Genomic DNA, 14,342 nt, shown 5'->3' with positions numbered 1-14,342 from the left:
CGATTCTTAGATTGAAAATGATAAACACGATTCGATTGGAAATGCAAAACGTTTGCAAAGCGATAAAAATGGTGAATGTTAAATTCAGAAATCCCATCGTAATAATTGAAATGTGGAAAAAAATACAACGAAATTTAAAGGCATAGCTCTCACGTTGTGTTTCAACATTACTGATTATATTTAGTGAGATAAAGGTAACACTGTTTGGTCTTGGGGTGTAGAAATTCGAGTATTCAACATAAAATCCCTTGATTTCAAAACCAACTGGATGAAAAAAGTGTAGCAATCGGTTTCATCGAGCGGGTCACTGTGATGCATTTGATTTTCTATGTACAAAGCTCTGATAAAAGTGTTAATTTTTCATCCATGAGAAATCGCAGTTACATCAGCCCTCTGCCATTGTGTTTATCCGTAGAGAAGTTGGCCAACGGGGCAAGTTGACTAATAAACAATAACATCCATACTACGGAACGCCTGGTTGGTGTAATTGTGTGTTGATATAATCGTTGATTGTAACCTCTTTCTCATTCATATGTCTCAACGCGTCGGAACGACACGTCGTTTAGAAACAGCGAAGAATTTTCATAAATCCCGGTACAAAATCAAATTTTTACGTCAATTTTATCTATCTCTTGCATCCTTGATTTTTTTTTCCAATTATTACAATAATTCTCTTCCTGAAAGATCATATGTATTGAATTATAATTGTGCAGAGTATTTTTTTCAATTATCGCTATAATTTGCTGGTAAGAATGTTTTGTTGGTCAAAAAAACAGTGTGAGATAAGTAGAACATCGATATTTTAGTCATCGTCGATTGTTACATTCTATTTTCGATGTAAACGTGCTTCGAACCTTGTAAGTTTCTGCTTTATTTATTTTCGGCATTCAAAGCTCTAGTCGAATCGGTCTTCGTATTATCATTCGAATTTTACAAACTCCAGACTTTAGCTGTTCGAAATTTAGTTATTCTAACATTTGATCCCCACCCGTCTACTTGCCCTAATGCTTGTGTCAACTTGCCCCGACCGTGGGGTCGGTGGACACAAAAACGTTTCGTCAAAAACACGATCCAATAACTCATTTCACTTTAGATTGAAAATTTCAAATTTCCATCTGAGGTAGAGGAAGATTGCATCTATTAGAAACAACCATTTGGTTTTTGAAATCGTCTTTAGTTCGGTCTTGGATTCTCTTGGAGCCGAGACACAAGTCGAATCTCTGTTTATCACAGTGAGCACTCGCCACACACTCTTTAGCCATAAACCACATTCAAATGTCAATCTCAATATCAAAGCTTCGATCTCTTATACGAAACATTTGCTCTGCAGAGGTTTTTTTTATACCGTGATCAGGGAAAAGTTGATTCGCTCGAAGTTTAGTTGGAGTTCGGAGTACGCGTTGCTCGAGATGAAACGAGCAGGGGATCCATAAGGAAAACGTAAGAAAAATTGAACGCGAGAAAAAAGACGCAAGAGATAAAAGATTTTCTCAGGACTTTGAACTCAAGAACGAAGAACGCGCGGAGGACGTCCAACATTGTAAAAAGGAGACGAATAAACCTCTTGTACCACCAGCGAGGGTATCGCGCTCAATGATTGTGTACGAAAAAAAGTCTCGATGTTTCGACCCAACCAGGTTGGTGACCCATACAAAAATACATATACACCATACACATATCTGTACTGAAATACTCCTCTGTCCCGCCGCGCTTTCACTCGCTCTATTGCCCATCTACTCACGAATTGGTAGAGCCTTCTAAATTTTACAACGTAATAGTATTACGAGCATCACGGGTCCTCGGGGAAATCTCTCGATTCCCCATGTCCCGTCGCGATAGCATCCTCGAGCTCTCGATTTCCCATCTCTCTCTCTCTTCCTCTCAGCTTGTCCCTGTACCTCACTCCTTGTCCGAATGAGTGCAAGTTCTCCACCGTGCTACGAGTGTTTCTACACTGATACTGTTATCGCAAGGAAAAAAGAGCTTGCGATACAAGGATTGCCCACCAAATCAGTCGAAAAAAGAACGAGCGCATTGTTGTTCTTCAAGCTCATGTTGAAGAGTGCTCCATATTGTACAGGATCATGCAATTGAATTCAGCATCATTCGGGCATTAATGTTAGGACTGTGTAACACGATTTTCGTGTTACGAAGAAGTGGAAAATAAAGTTGACTTCAGGAGGATCATAATATTTCGAAAGGAACTTTTGTTTCGATTACAAATTTATACTGTTTTACAACGAAGAAGTTCATGAATTTGAATAAAAAACCTGAGAGTAATTTCCAATAATATTTAAACGAATGATTTCAAAGAAAACCTCCGTTTTTATGGGGCAATTATGAAAATAAGACATTTTAATAACACGAAACTTAAAGAACTTAAAAAACGGAGTCAAAAAAGAGCCCAAAATTATTTAACTCAGAGCTGTTCTGATTTACATTTACCGGTGTTGAATATTCGTGTTGTCGATTTTAAGAAGCATAATTACCGGTACGTAAGTACTTCATAGCACAGTGTAATTCGTGAAAACCGAAAAAATTATATCGTCAACGACTCCATAGTTTTCTCTATACAAGAGTTGTAAACAAAACACACTTGGCAACGTTGCCATTGTAATATCCTGTATCGGTGTTTGAAGTAAAGCTAGGTTATGACCGCTGGCGGAATCATCTATTAGTTGTGACGTTGCCATTTTTTGAATACTACTTCGTCGTTCTCACAATTTTCAGCGGGAAATCAAAACTTTTTTGTAAGAATATTTTGTTAAAAACCTGGCGAGGTACGATTTTTGAATTTTTTTACCAAATTCTAAGTGACCCATTTATCCTAAATAGTTTTTTAAATGACTAAACTTGGAACTCGAACGAGAAAAACCGTGTTCATGGCACTACCGGTCGATCTTTTTCCATAAACGTCGTGTATTCGGTGCCTCAAAATCCTCGACTTTGCAATTTAATTACAAAACAACTAGATGGTCAATCTAGCCCAAATTTTGCTAATCGTCACGTAAGATATTCATCTACGTCATATAAAAATTTCAAGTCAGAGTCGTGGACTCGACCTGGTGATTGATCATCCTCAAAAAAGCAAGAGAAAAGTTTCAAACAAAAGCGAAGCTCATGTGTGGACGCGAGTGATATAGAAATACAGACCCGAGGCTATTTTTCTGTACTTTCTTATGCGAACAAATCCACCACGTCTTTCCTGTACAACATTTCATATGGAACAGGGAATAGTTACAGAGCAGTGTTTGTAGAACGACTGTAATAAAATTCCGCTCTTCTCATAGCATAAGAGATGTCTTTCTGCGTAGTAATTCATTCCAAAGTTTACATGGAGTAATAACCGTTGTATTAGCTGTTAACGAAAGATTCACAATTTTTTGTGTACATACGCAACAATGCGAGTTTTAATATCCGAGCAATGTAATAGGATTTCCGAAGGAAGAAACGCGAATCAATAAGATTATTTGAAATCCGCAGACGATGAAAAAAAAAAGTTTAGAAAAATTTCAAGGTATCGTGCGTATGAGATAAGAATTGGGAAAAAGTTCAATGTCTCTGGAGATGAGGGTATGAAACTTGTGAGACAGCGGAGAACCTGCGTCAAATATAAACAGGGTGGAAGCGAGGTGACGTTGATTTGCAATTTTTTTTCGCAAAGATCGCAAGTTCTCGATACACACGCCGAAACATCAACACAAACATATTCTTCCACAAATCCATGTTCAGGGAGGAGACACAGAGACGAACGTGACGAAAGTTTTCTTCTTTTCGACGTGTAACCAACTAAGTGCCTTCACAGAGCTTTCTTTTCGTCTTATCATTTCAATAAATATGTGTCTCGGTAGCTTCGATGTTATATGACAAGGGGGAAGGGCAGTCGGTCACGTGTCATATTTGGGTGACTTCAACTTTTTGTTACTTTTTACTTTTTTTTTTTTTTTGTATTTTTCGTTTTAGTTTTCTATGCTCTGTTTCACTTCGAGGGGGTAAGAATAACGTTTTTCTTCAAACTTTTGAACAGCTTTACAAGCAAACGAACCTTCAATATCCTGTCAAATTTATTCGTTTGCATTTATTGAAACGTAGTCATCGCGGGTTTCATGGTATTCCCTGAACTGTATTATGCCTTCGTAGGAAATAATGGAAAAGTGCTTTGTTTTAGAGTGGAAAACTAGGAAATTCATTTGAAAAGGATTTGGAAGAAAAATGAGTGTGATCTTACGAGCTTGAGGTTAAGTAAACAATCGTGTTGTTAAGTCTGAAAATCCAGCGGGAAATCGAGTCTCTATCGTGCTTAGATTCACCTCAGCTGTATTCTCAAGCTGAACGACGAAGCCACACGACGAACAGGCTTAGCCCATTAAAGGTACACAACACGCGTGTGTTTGGAACTCCACTTCGATCCTGATATGCACTCTATCGATGTTTGCTTCGATAAATATATATATGTGGGCCAAACGCCTGGGGCCATCTCCATGTGTACATTAGGTGGGAAGTGCTGGTCGACATAAAAACGAGAAATACGAAACGACGAGCTCGAAAACGTTTAGTTTACGAACCCGAAGTTGTTTCCACGCGTTGATAGATTTTCACTATTTCGATCATTAACAAATCAACGAACAATCCAGTTTACATTTGACCAAAAAACTTTTTGAATTCTTTTTCCCATAATTTCAAGATCAGTTCCATTGAAAACGAAAAATATTCCACTATTCATATTCCATACAACATAATTAACGATAGTTTCAACCAAAAAGCAGAAAAGTGCACAAAACCAGAACTCTCAGTCCAATAAATCAAATTAATGAGCTAAACAAGTGAAAGCTCGAAAGTAGTGGTGTGAAATATGGAGGCTTGAGATTTTAAAATAGATAATGTTCTATAGATAAATTCGCGAAATTTCTGACGAATGAGCTCTTAAAAATAATTCGCGAGAACTATAATTAATACCTCTGTACCGTAAACAATTAACGTGACGCGACGTAGCCCTTAAATACTCATATTCGTTAGACTATTGTAATCGAATCTCACAGTGACAAACTCATATTTGTGACAAAAGCCTGTAGAGTATTATCTAAGGAGTAAATATCATAAAAAACGTTAATGAAAGGAGTCGAGTACGATTTATAGTTCAACGTGAAAAAACCCAGTGTCTTCTCGTTGGAACGTCTAGACTCTCAACATTCCTTCTCTCTCTTTCTCTATCTCGATCTAACTATCTTACTTTTTGCATATCGATCTACATACGTATCTGGCGTAATGGAACCACGCTCGTATAAGAGAGCCGCCAGGTGGGTGACAGTTTGCGCACCAGGATAGAAGAAAACCTGACGAGGGTCGTTAGCAAGCGAGGATTCAGCGTTCATATAAGTCCGTTATACGTATATATGCACGAAGAAGGAGCGAGGAAGGATCGAGAGCATCAGAGCAGATGAGGTAAAAGATGAGATGATAAGATATAGTGAAAGAAAGCAGGTGAAGATTGGCTGGATGCATGACAGAGTTGGTGGGACGATAGGGTCTTCTCTGTCTCGTGGAACTTGAAGATCGATACGAGGCATGAAACATTTTGCCAACTATTACTCGGCCATGGGATATAGTTCGTATTCAGGAGACAGCGATGTGTATGCGGCCGGTGTGTGGCCGTGGTAATCTCCGAAGTTCATTCACCGTTCAGCATCGATCGTTGAGCGGTGAAGCAGCAGCAGTTTCTGACTGTGCTAACCGCCTGAAACTTAGTGAAAGCATAGTTGCTTATATCGGTTAGATTTTCCACAGATTCCCTGAGCCCTTTGGCAAACGCTATACAGTAGTTCGTGAGGAAAAATTGATGCCAATAACAGTTCGAGGGGTCTCGCTGTGGAATAGGAGACGAAAGTTAGTAACGTGGAGAAGAAAGTGATATTCAAGTGATGCAGTGAGCTTGACAAAACCCAAAGAGAACGTAAATGATAAAAATAATCATTAAAATAACTTGCTAGAGTATAAGAAATAATAATAAAAAAAAAAAAAAACATTTTATCGAATTAACTCGAATAGGAAATATTCTGTATTTTTATCTAAAAAGATCTCATAAAATTTCAAATCGATGTATCCCATTAATTAAAAATATAATAAAATCGCGTCATCCTGTAAAAGCCGATTTATGAGAGTTGATTTATTGGAGCGAAAAAATTGTTTAGCTGAGCGAAATAAAACGATGTGATAGTTGCAATATATCGAATTGATAAAAAATGAAATATTTGCTGATCCACCAGACTAGTTCATTAAGCCATAAATTTTCATCTTAGCAATTACGATAATCCGACGTACCGTTATAATCGTGTTATTTTTTGTCCCCCATTAGACACGCTCTCGTGAAGCTTGCTCGTTTTATTTTTGACATATAAAACCGATCGAGAATATATTTATCGTTCGTCTCGCTATCTACGCTTCGTATTAATCGCCGAAACGACGGATATGTAAATTCGTGAGCACCCTCAATGTGTATATAAACATGCTGGAGAGGGGGAAGAGAGAAGGAGGAGGCTTATAGAGTCGTTGCATATCCGGATCATAAAACATGTAGCGCATTAACCACGAGGCATAAGCCACCGCGCAATACACCTCCCTTCCTTCCGCTTCGCTCCGCGTCGAAGCTGCAGCAGCACCGGTGCAGTGAATGCACCAGAGAAGGGGATGCAACTGCAGAAGCTCATACCTAGCCACACCGACATATAAATATATATATCCGTCTGGTATACCTTTTGTCCCGTTGATGTTTCTACTGCGAGCGCTCTCGTGAAGAAGTAAAAATGCTTCCTCTCACCTCTCACTATACCGAGCCTTTTATTCCGCTCTTTCTTTTTTTTTTTATCTTATTTTGATTTTTTTATTTTTACGATCTACCTGCGCTGGCGGGCAAGCGAAGTATGGTAGGACTGCTTGTGTCACGCTCAAGTTTTACGAGGGAAACGAGATAAGACTGCATTCTAGTGGGGCGTGTACGTTTCTGTGTACGCTCTCTCTCCTCTCTTTCACTCCGAGACGAACAATCTTCACGGCTCTGTGTGATCTTATTTTTACGGATTTACAATTATGTACATACGCGTGCGTGGGTACGAAAGGACAATGGGCCATTACCTGTCAGCCGAGGCAAACATTCAATATCTTGGTTAGAACGTTTATTCGTTTGAGGTATTTTGAACAAGGCTATCAAGGATGTTTCATTAATTTGAGCTCTCCTGCGTGTATCGCAGCTTGCAAAATAATTGGTTTCTTCGTTCTAATGCACTCGCGTATCTAGATTTTCATACGTCTATGCATATAAGTGCAATTTAAATATGGATATTGGCTTCTCCATCGCGTCGTTTACGTAATGTGTAAATGATTTCCTCCTGCTAAATAATCGTGAGCATCATCTCGCGACGGATGAAGCTCTCCTGTAGCGTGTACGCGTCTTATCTCAACACAAGAATCTTTATCTCGGTCGTTCTCCGCTCATCCCTCCACCTCCTTTCGCTCTCGTGAAAGCTCTGTATTCTTTCTCTACAAGCAACGTATATCAAGACGAAAAGGATTTGCTGAGCTCCCCAGTGCGTATTAAAACCCCAAGACGTTGCCTCATCTTACCCGATTTTTTTTTCTCTCATCCCTTCCAAAACGTCGATAAAACGACAGTCTTTCTTACAATGATTAAGATTTTACATGTCACTCTGTTGATTTGGCCAGTTATTATATTTAAAAAAAAAATAAAAAGAAAAAAAATCTTGCTATGATTATCCGCCATAAGGGCGAAGTGAATGAAACTCTGATATATCTTTTGGCTGATTGAATCATTGTGTTTTATGTGTGTTTGATCGAAGCGTGCAAAAACGGTGTTAGCCTTTCGTTCGCTTCATGCACCAGCAGCATTTGGACATTAAACGAGGAGGTTCGCCAGACCCCATAAGTCATATTTTCAAGTGGTTCTTTGGCTCTGAATATAGCAAAACGTCGAATATATATCTATACATCCATTTCAATATGCAAGTGAAGAAGAGTTATTCCAACCAGTCGAGGGCTGTTATTATGCAAATATGCATTCACAGGCAAAACAATCACCGGTGTGCACTGAGATCGCTCGATTGCAGCTTTAACCGCGGACCAAACGACACAGTAGTCCCCTCACTCAGTCTCTTTCGTAAAATTTCATCACTCCATCTCCGCATCCATCCATTCTTTACCGGTCCATTCCACGCTAACGGAATTCATTTCTTTCTTTCAATTCTGATGCAATCCTTTCGACATATGTAAAAGTCATTTTTCGATCTGAAAAATATGCGACGAAGTGAAGAAAAAGTAAATGGGATCGTGCATGTTTTTTTGAAAGGAAAAAGACATGCGGAGAGAACGTGCGATAATAATTTTCATCTTTGGATAGGTTGATTTAAGGTAGCTCATGCACGAAACGATTTTATTAAGAAAGTCTTGAAATTAACACAGAGTTTAAATGGGTAGTCGACTGACACGCGTATCAAACTTTAAAGGATTCGTCTTATTGATTATTGAGATATAATTTCCATATAACAAATGAACGCTTCTTACGAAGTTTATGAATAAGTACACAATAAAATAACGAAGGTTTGGGAAAAAATTCGAGATGATTGTCTTACTAGTAACAAAGATATATTACGTTAAAGATTGAACGAAATTGGTAATGAGCACTCGTATAATCTCGCATTTGCTTATTTCGTCATTTTGTTTCTTCTTGGCCCATTTCTGTCATAGCCTTCTGTCTTTTTATTAACACTTTTTTCTTGAACACATTTTCCTTCGTGTTTCCCCTTTGCGTTCTCTAAAGCGATTTTTTACATTAAAATATATATAATATTTTAGCCAGGGACGAATTGTAATTTCATTTGCCAAAAAATAAGTTGAAAAAATTTACTTGCAATTTTGAATTGATGACTTTGACATTAATTTAGAGTGATATCTTTAATTAGAAAGTAAAAATGGACCCAATTTAGATACCCATAAAATACGATCCTACGGGCACGATTTACCTTAAGCATCGAGACGTTTTTTTCCAGACTGTTGATAATATTTGGGCGAAAGACAGCTTCTCGATCTCATTGCGAAATGTTCAACTTCCCTTTGATTAATTCACATTCTCATCACATATGCATCACGATATTTCCATTCCTTGAGGGTCTCCGGATTAGTGTTATAGGGAAGTGTGGTACTTCCTCACGGGTAATCATCATAAAGGGGAAAGGCAATGAAAAGACGAATCGTGAATTTTAGGAGTGTTTTGGAAAAGATAATTTTTCTCAACATACACGTGCCCATTTTTCGTGCAATACGCGAAAATAACGCCGCATCAAAACTATAATTTCTCGAATACCGTAAACCATACGGTCTATAAAAAATGATACGAGAATCGTCAAAGTGACCCGAAACGTTCCATATCAATGAAAAACGTATGCAATTTTTTACAGCTACTCTTTCCACCGATCTACACGAAAACTACACATTCTCTATTCTCCAAGCTTCGTATAATTTCATATACGCCATTGTAGCAAGGGAGACCCGAAGTATATATGCGAAGACGAAAAGAATGGTTTGTACATTTTTCTATTTGTGGTCTTTCTTTACAAACCATAGTTCTCTGGCATCTCTTCATAGAGGCTCACTCCGAGGGCAGTTCGTATAATACGCTCGTTTCTCTTTTTCCTCTATCTATGCCCGTATTCGTTTGCACATGTAGTTTACTCCTTGTCGTTATTTTTTTCGTTTTTTTTCGACGATTTTTTTCCATCTCATCATCTGTTTTGGCCCGAGTTGAACAAAGCTCGCGGCTCACGAGGCGAGAAAAAAACGGGGGTGAAAGGGGCAAAGAGAGCGTTGTTTTGACGAGCTGGGGTATTTTTTCTCGAGAGAGGGTGCGCGGAGGAAGAGCGAGAGAAATCGCCCTGGAATAGCGACCGAAAGAGTTATTATTTGCGTAGGTTTTCTGGAGCGAGTTTGCTGTCTACTCGTCTAAATTCCCGTTACGCTATTTCGTCCTTGTGTCCGTTTTTCAGTACGTAATTTTTTTTTATTATCGCTCATTTATTTATACTCTTTGAACAATATTATCATTTTGATAATATTTTTATTCTGTTTCGTTGAAATGACGAGGGTTAAGGTAGTGGTTAAGACGCATTAGTGCGAAGCATGTTAATACAATGAGCCTTATTTTAACCACGGTCTTTATTTATGTACGTTGCTATGGGAAATTCCTCAACAATCGTGGGGAAAGCTGCCTCGGATTACGTAGGAAATCGATAGGTTCATTACGGGCGTTCAGAGTTGGAGCGTTGGACACCGATGATAGCCTGTGCTTATTCAATTAACGCTCACACGAGAAAGTCGTGCTACACCCACATGGGAAAATCGTACTTGTAGTAAAGAACTGAAATTTTCATTTTTTCCTAGTTTTATCGCTCGGAGAGGAAATTCATTACGAATAGAAGCCTGTTACGTTTTCGGTGCGGGCTCTCAGAGTGCTAATTGTGTTTCTGTCCATGCTCGGAATGAAATCGAATTTTATTTCTTTTTGACGCTACAGATATCCTCGGTATCATTTGCCGCTCGCATACCGAATGTCGAGTTCGTTCCAACCCGTACGGTTCCCTATCCACATACATTCAGTTGAAAACACACGTGAAAAGAAGCTCAGAAGCGAATATTTGAAGGGAGGCATTGTGAAGGGAGGGTTCTGCTTTAGAGAGTCAAAAAAATCGATTGCTTTCGGGAATGTTTTTATGATAAACGGAAATAACTCATCATGCCGAATTTTTCAGTATAGTTTCAAGGGTATTTCAAAAGTAAAAAAAAAAAAACATTTTTTTAATGTGAGAAATACTAAATTTTACATGGTTTATGCGCCAAGTCTGATTGTCGAAGTTTCTCAGCTGCGTACAATGTGGAGATTGTAATTATTGTCAGTAACGAAAACTTCAAATTTTTGTTTCATTTTCATATATTTTTCTTACATATGAACCTATACAAACCCGAAAAAATTGCCAAATTCTGTATTTACAGGACGTTCAAATGATATTCTTCTTTTTTACAAGCGTTTTTTTTAAACTCGCTAAAAATACAGAATTTTGCAATTTTTTCGGGTTTTTATAAGTTCATATGGAAGGAAAATATATGAAAAGAGAAAAACACTTAGAATTTTCGTTACAGACAATAATTACGATCTCCAAAATATACACGGCTGAGAAACTTCGACAATCAGACTTTGCGCATGAACCATGTACAAATTGGTATTTTTCGCATTAAAACGATATTTTTCTACTTTTTAAATATCCTCGAAACTATACCGAAAAGTTTGCTACGGTAATTTATTTCCATGTATGCAAAAACATTCGCGAAAACAATCGATTTTTTCGACTTTCTAAAGCAGGACCTTTAACGTATCTTTGCCTCTGTTTTATTAGCATTTCATGCAGCTACTTTACTATTTCATTTCATTATTCAAGATGTATATTTTATTGGTGCAAGTAAGCCAACTTGCGAGAAAAACTGACTGAAACAACGGTGAGCGAGCTTTTCAAGTGCGTCGAGAAACAAAGCGAGTTTACTTCGAATCTCGAAAAGATTATGCCCCTTAAAATTGAACTGTGTGCAAGATGAACATTTGAAAGAAGCGTGATTCACATGCGATGTGAAAAAGAGAGAAAAAATCAGCCAGCACATATATTTCGGAATATCCGAACAATCCCCAGGAGATCGGATTGACGTGATCTCGTCGCAATCACGGGATTATTGGGGGTCGGCGAGGGATGCTTTTTGCTCCGCATGGCTGCATGCAATTTCTCTCTCGTATTCATGCACATATTTGAATGATGCGCTGTGTGTTATGAGTGTTTTCGTCGCCTTATACAGTTTCAAAAAAGAATAGAAATCGTATTAAAACTTTCACGAGGATTCCGCGTTCTGAGAGATTTCCATATGAAAAAAAGTTTTATCATAGTGAAATTCCAGTTCACAGTGTGTTTATTTTGCATCGATGTATCAAAGCTTTCAAAACACAAGAATATTTGATCCTGCAAAAATATTGTTTCCTAAATCGGAAGTGCATGTTTGGATTTGGGTAATGTGAAAAACTAATGAATTTGTTAGCGCAAATGTATCTTCGCCAAAGTCTTTCTAGCATATTGTGATTGAAAAAAATGGACTTTTTTTTAGGCTACATTGGAATTGAAATGACGTTTATAACTTTTAAAGTTTGTAACATCAGGCCGAAGGTTTCGGTGATTAATGAAACGGAAGTTCAATTACTTTGATAGGAAATAATTCCGATGTCAAAAATCCCACTATGAAAACATGCAGCAATTTTAGATTTCGATTCCTCGACTGAACAATATGAAAAGCTGCCACTAAATTATTTTTCTCGCCAAATTGCTTATGCATTCAAGGAAAACCCGTTCGTAAAAATTGATGATTCGTACTTCAAACGAAGTATTAAAATCTCAACGAAAAACATTGTTGAAAATTGGAAAATTTCGCAATGTTTTTCCACTAAAAATGTTATACAGATGTAGAATGGGAAATGTTTTTCTTTTAAATGCTCGCAACTTCTATTTGCGGAGAATGATTTTTGAAACTCAAGCACTCGAATGAATCGTAAATTTAAAGATTAGGATATATAAAAGTTGATAGAACAGATTTGACGGGACTGTGCGACGACGATGAAATACTAAAAGAAAAATAAAGAATAAAAAAAATGTAAAAGCACGGATGGATGGAAAACAGATACGAGTAATTGGGTACGTGACTTAACATTAGAGAATAAGTTGGAGTTAGACTGCTGAGGAGGGTGGGCGTATATCCGTGAATTGTATATTTGTTTTTCGTTTCCCTCTCCAAAAAAAAAAAAAAACGTATTCACTCTCTATTCAATTGCTCCTCGCTCTTCTCATTACGATACTCACTTTTTATGCTAGTTCAACAAGGCCATTAAAATTTGTAGAGCTTTATTATTTTTTTTCTACACAGATTTATAATTCTTTTTTTTTTTACATTTTTTATGAATTATAACTGCTGATTCGAACTGTAAAATCTCGATGTTCAATAGTAAAAAACGACATAGCGGCAAATAATGAATGAATACCAAGGATCCCAAGGGACATGACGTGTAAAATTCACGCAGTGCCTCCAGTCAAATATTTAGTACGCACAGCAAATAAAATGATGGGCAAATGGTATTTGCAGATATTGAAAATTGTAAAAAAAACCATTAAACGACATACATAAAAGATTGTAGTTCGAAAATGTAAAAATACGTACATCGTTTTAAAAAAAAACCTATCGTCCGTGTGATTGCATAATTGTAGTAGTATAAAATCGGGAACGTCATAAAAAATTTGCTGTTATTGGCATTTTTTACAGTGCACGCTGCAATTCTTTTGGACGCGTAAACCATAACGTATCAGAACGTGAAATGTCATATGCAAACAAGAGGGGCAAATTGCAAAGGATTTTACGAAACAAACACGCCGCAATGTACGATAATTTTGACATTTTTTACATTCATATTTGTTTCCAACAACTTCAAAAAACTTTTTTCCTAGATGTTTGGATTATTTTGATGCAGATAAGTTTGGAGTGTCATTTCGTGTGCTTGTTACGATTCGCACTGCCATGAGCATACTCTTCATTATTCGACAGGATGAAACCTATATGCGATTTTTCACGTATGACGTTGGAGTATTCCACCACCACTGGAACTTGTAAGTTTTCTAGGAATATTCCTAGGAGTATTCTAGGAATAGTCTTTTACGCCCAGAAGGCACTTCTGATCCGCAAAACTGTTAAGTATTCATAAAAATGTCAGTAAAAAATAACAGTCCATTTTTTTCAGTGGGCTTTGTTATAGGTAGAGTAGAACGGTGTCATGGGGACGTGTGTATATGTGTAAACAAGCTGCAGGTTGGCAAACGCATCAGCATATGGAATTACAAGGGCTTGGAGCACGGAAATTGTTGTCAGCGAGAAGAGCTAACATGCAGTTGTGCTTCCCAAATCACGGCGTTCACTTATTATGTGTTGTGAACAGTCACAAACCGAGAGACAGAATAAGGAAGAGAATTATAGGAGCATAGAAAATACATAAATACTTCAAGTTCATGGATGCCTCGCATTCCACATATAATTGGCCCGCTCGCATATAGAAGTGGGCAACAGCTGAAGAACCTGCAGAATAGCTCCAAGCCAAACACGTATTGATGTTTGTATATGAATCATACGTAATAAATTTTCAATGAATTCAGGTTATGTTGGTCTTTCCACCTGAAAAATACTGGCAACGTACGTTCAAATTAAGG

General features: G+C 37.6%; 1 protein-coding gene and 1 long non-coding RNA gene across 3 annotated transcripts in view; one reads left to right on the top strand and one right to left on the bottom strand.

Moving 5' to 3' along the window:
- The window catches only part of LOC122419182 (uncharacterized), a 48,091-nt gene extending 34,343 nt beyond the window's left edge, over positions 1-13,748 (top strand). The window contains exons 2-3 of the long non-coding RNA XR_006262840.1: positions 13,408-13,521; positions 13,613-13,748. This is a non-coding gene — a long non-coding RNA (uncharacterized lncRNA). The remainder of the gene's footprint in view (positions 1-13,407; positions 13,522-13,612) is intronic.
- twin (CCR4-NOT transcription complex subunit 6-like twin) overlaps positions 1-14,342 on the bottom strand; it is a 458,979-nt gene that overhangs the window by 95,895 nt on the left and 348,742 nt on the right. The window lies entirely within an intron of this gene.

This window comes from Venturia canescens, chromosome 1 (genome assembly GCF_019457755.1).
Source record: "Venturia canescens isolate UGA chromosome 1, ASM1945775v1, whole genome shotgun sequence".
NCBI classification, from domain to species: domain Eukaryota; kingdom Metazoa; phylum Arthropoda; class Insecta; order Hymenoptera; family Ichneumonidae; genus Venturia; species Venturia canescens.
The sequence above is the reverse complement of the archived record's forward strand: the minus strand, read 5'-3'. Positions and strand labels throughout refer to the sequence as shown.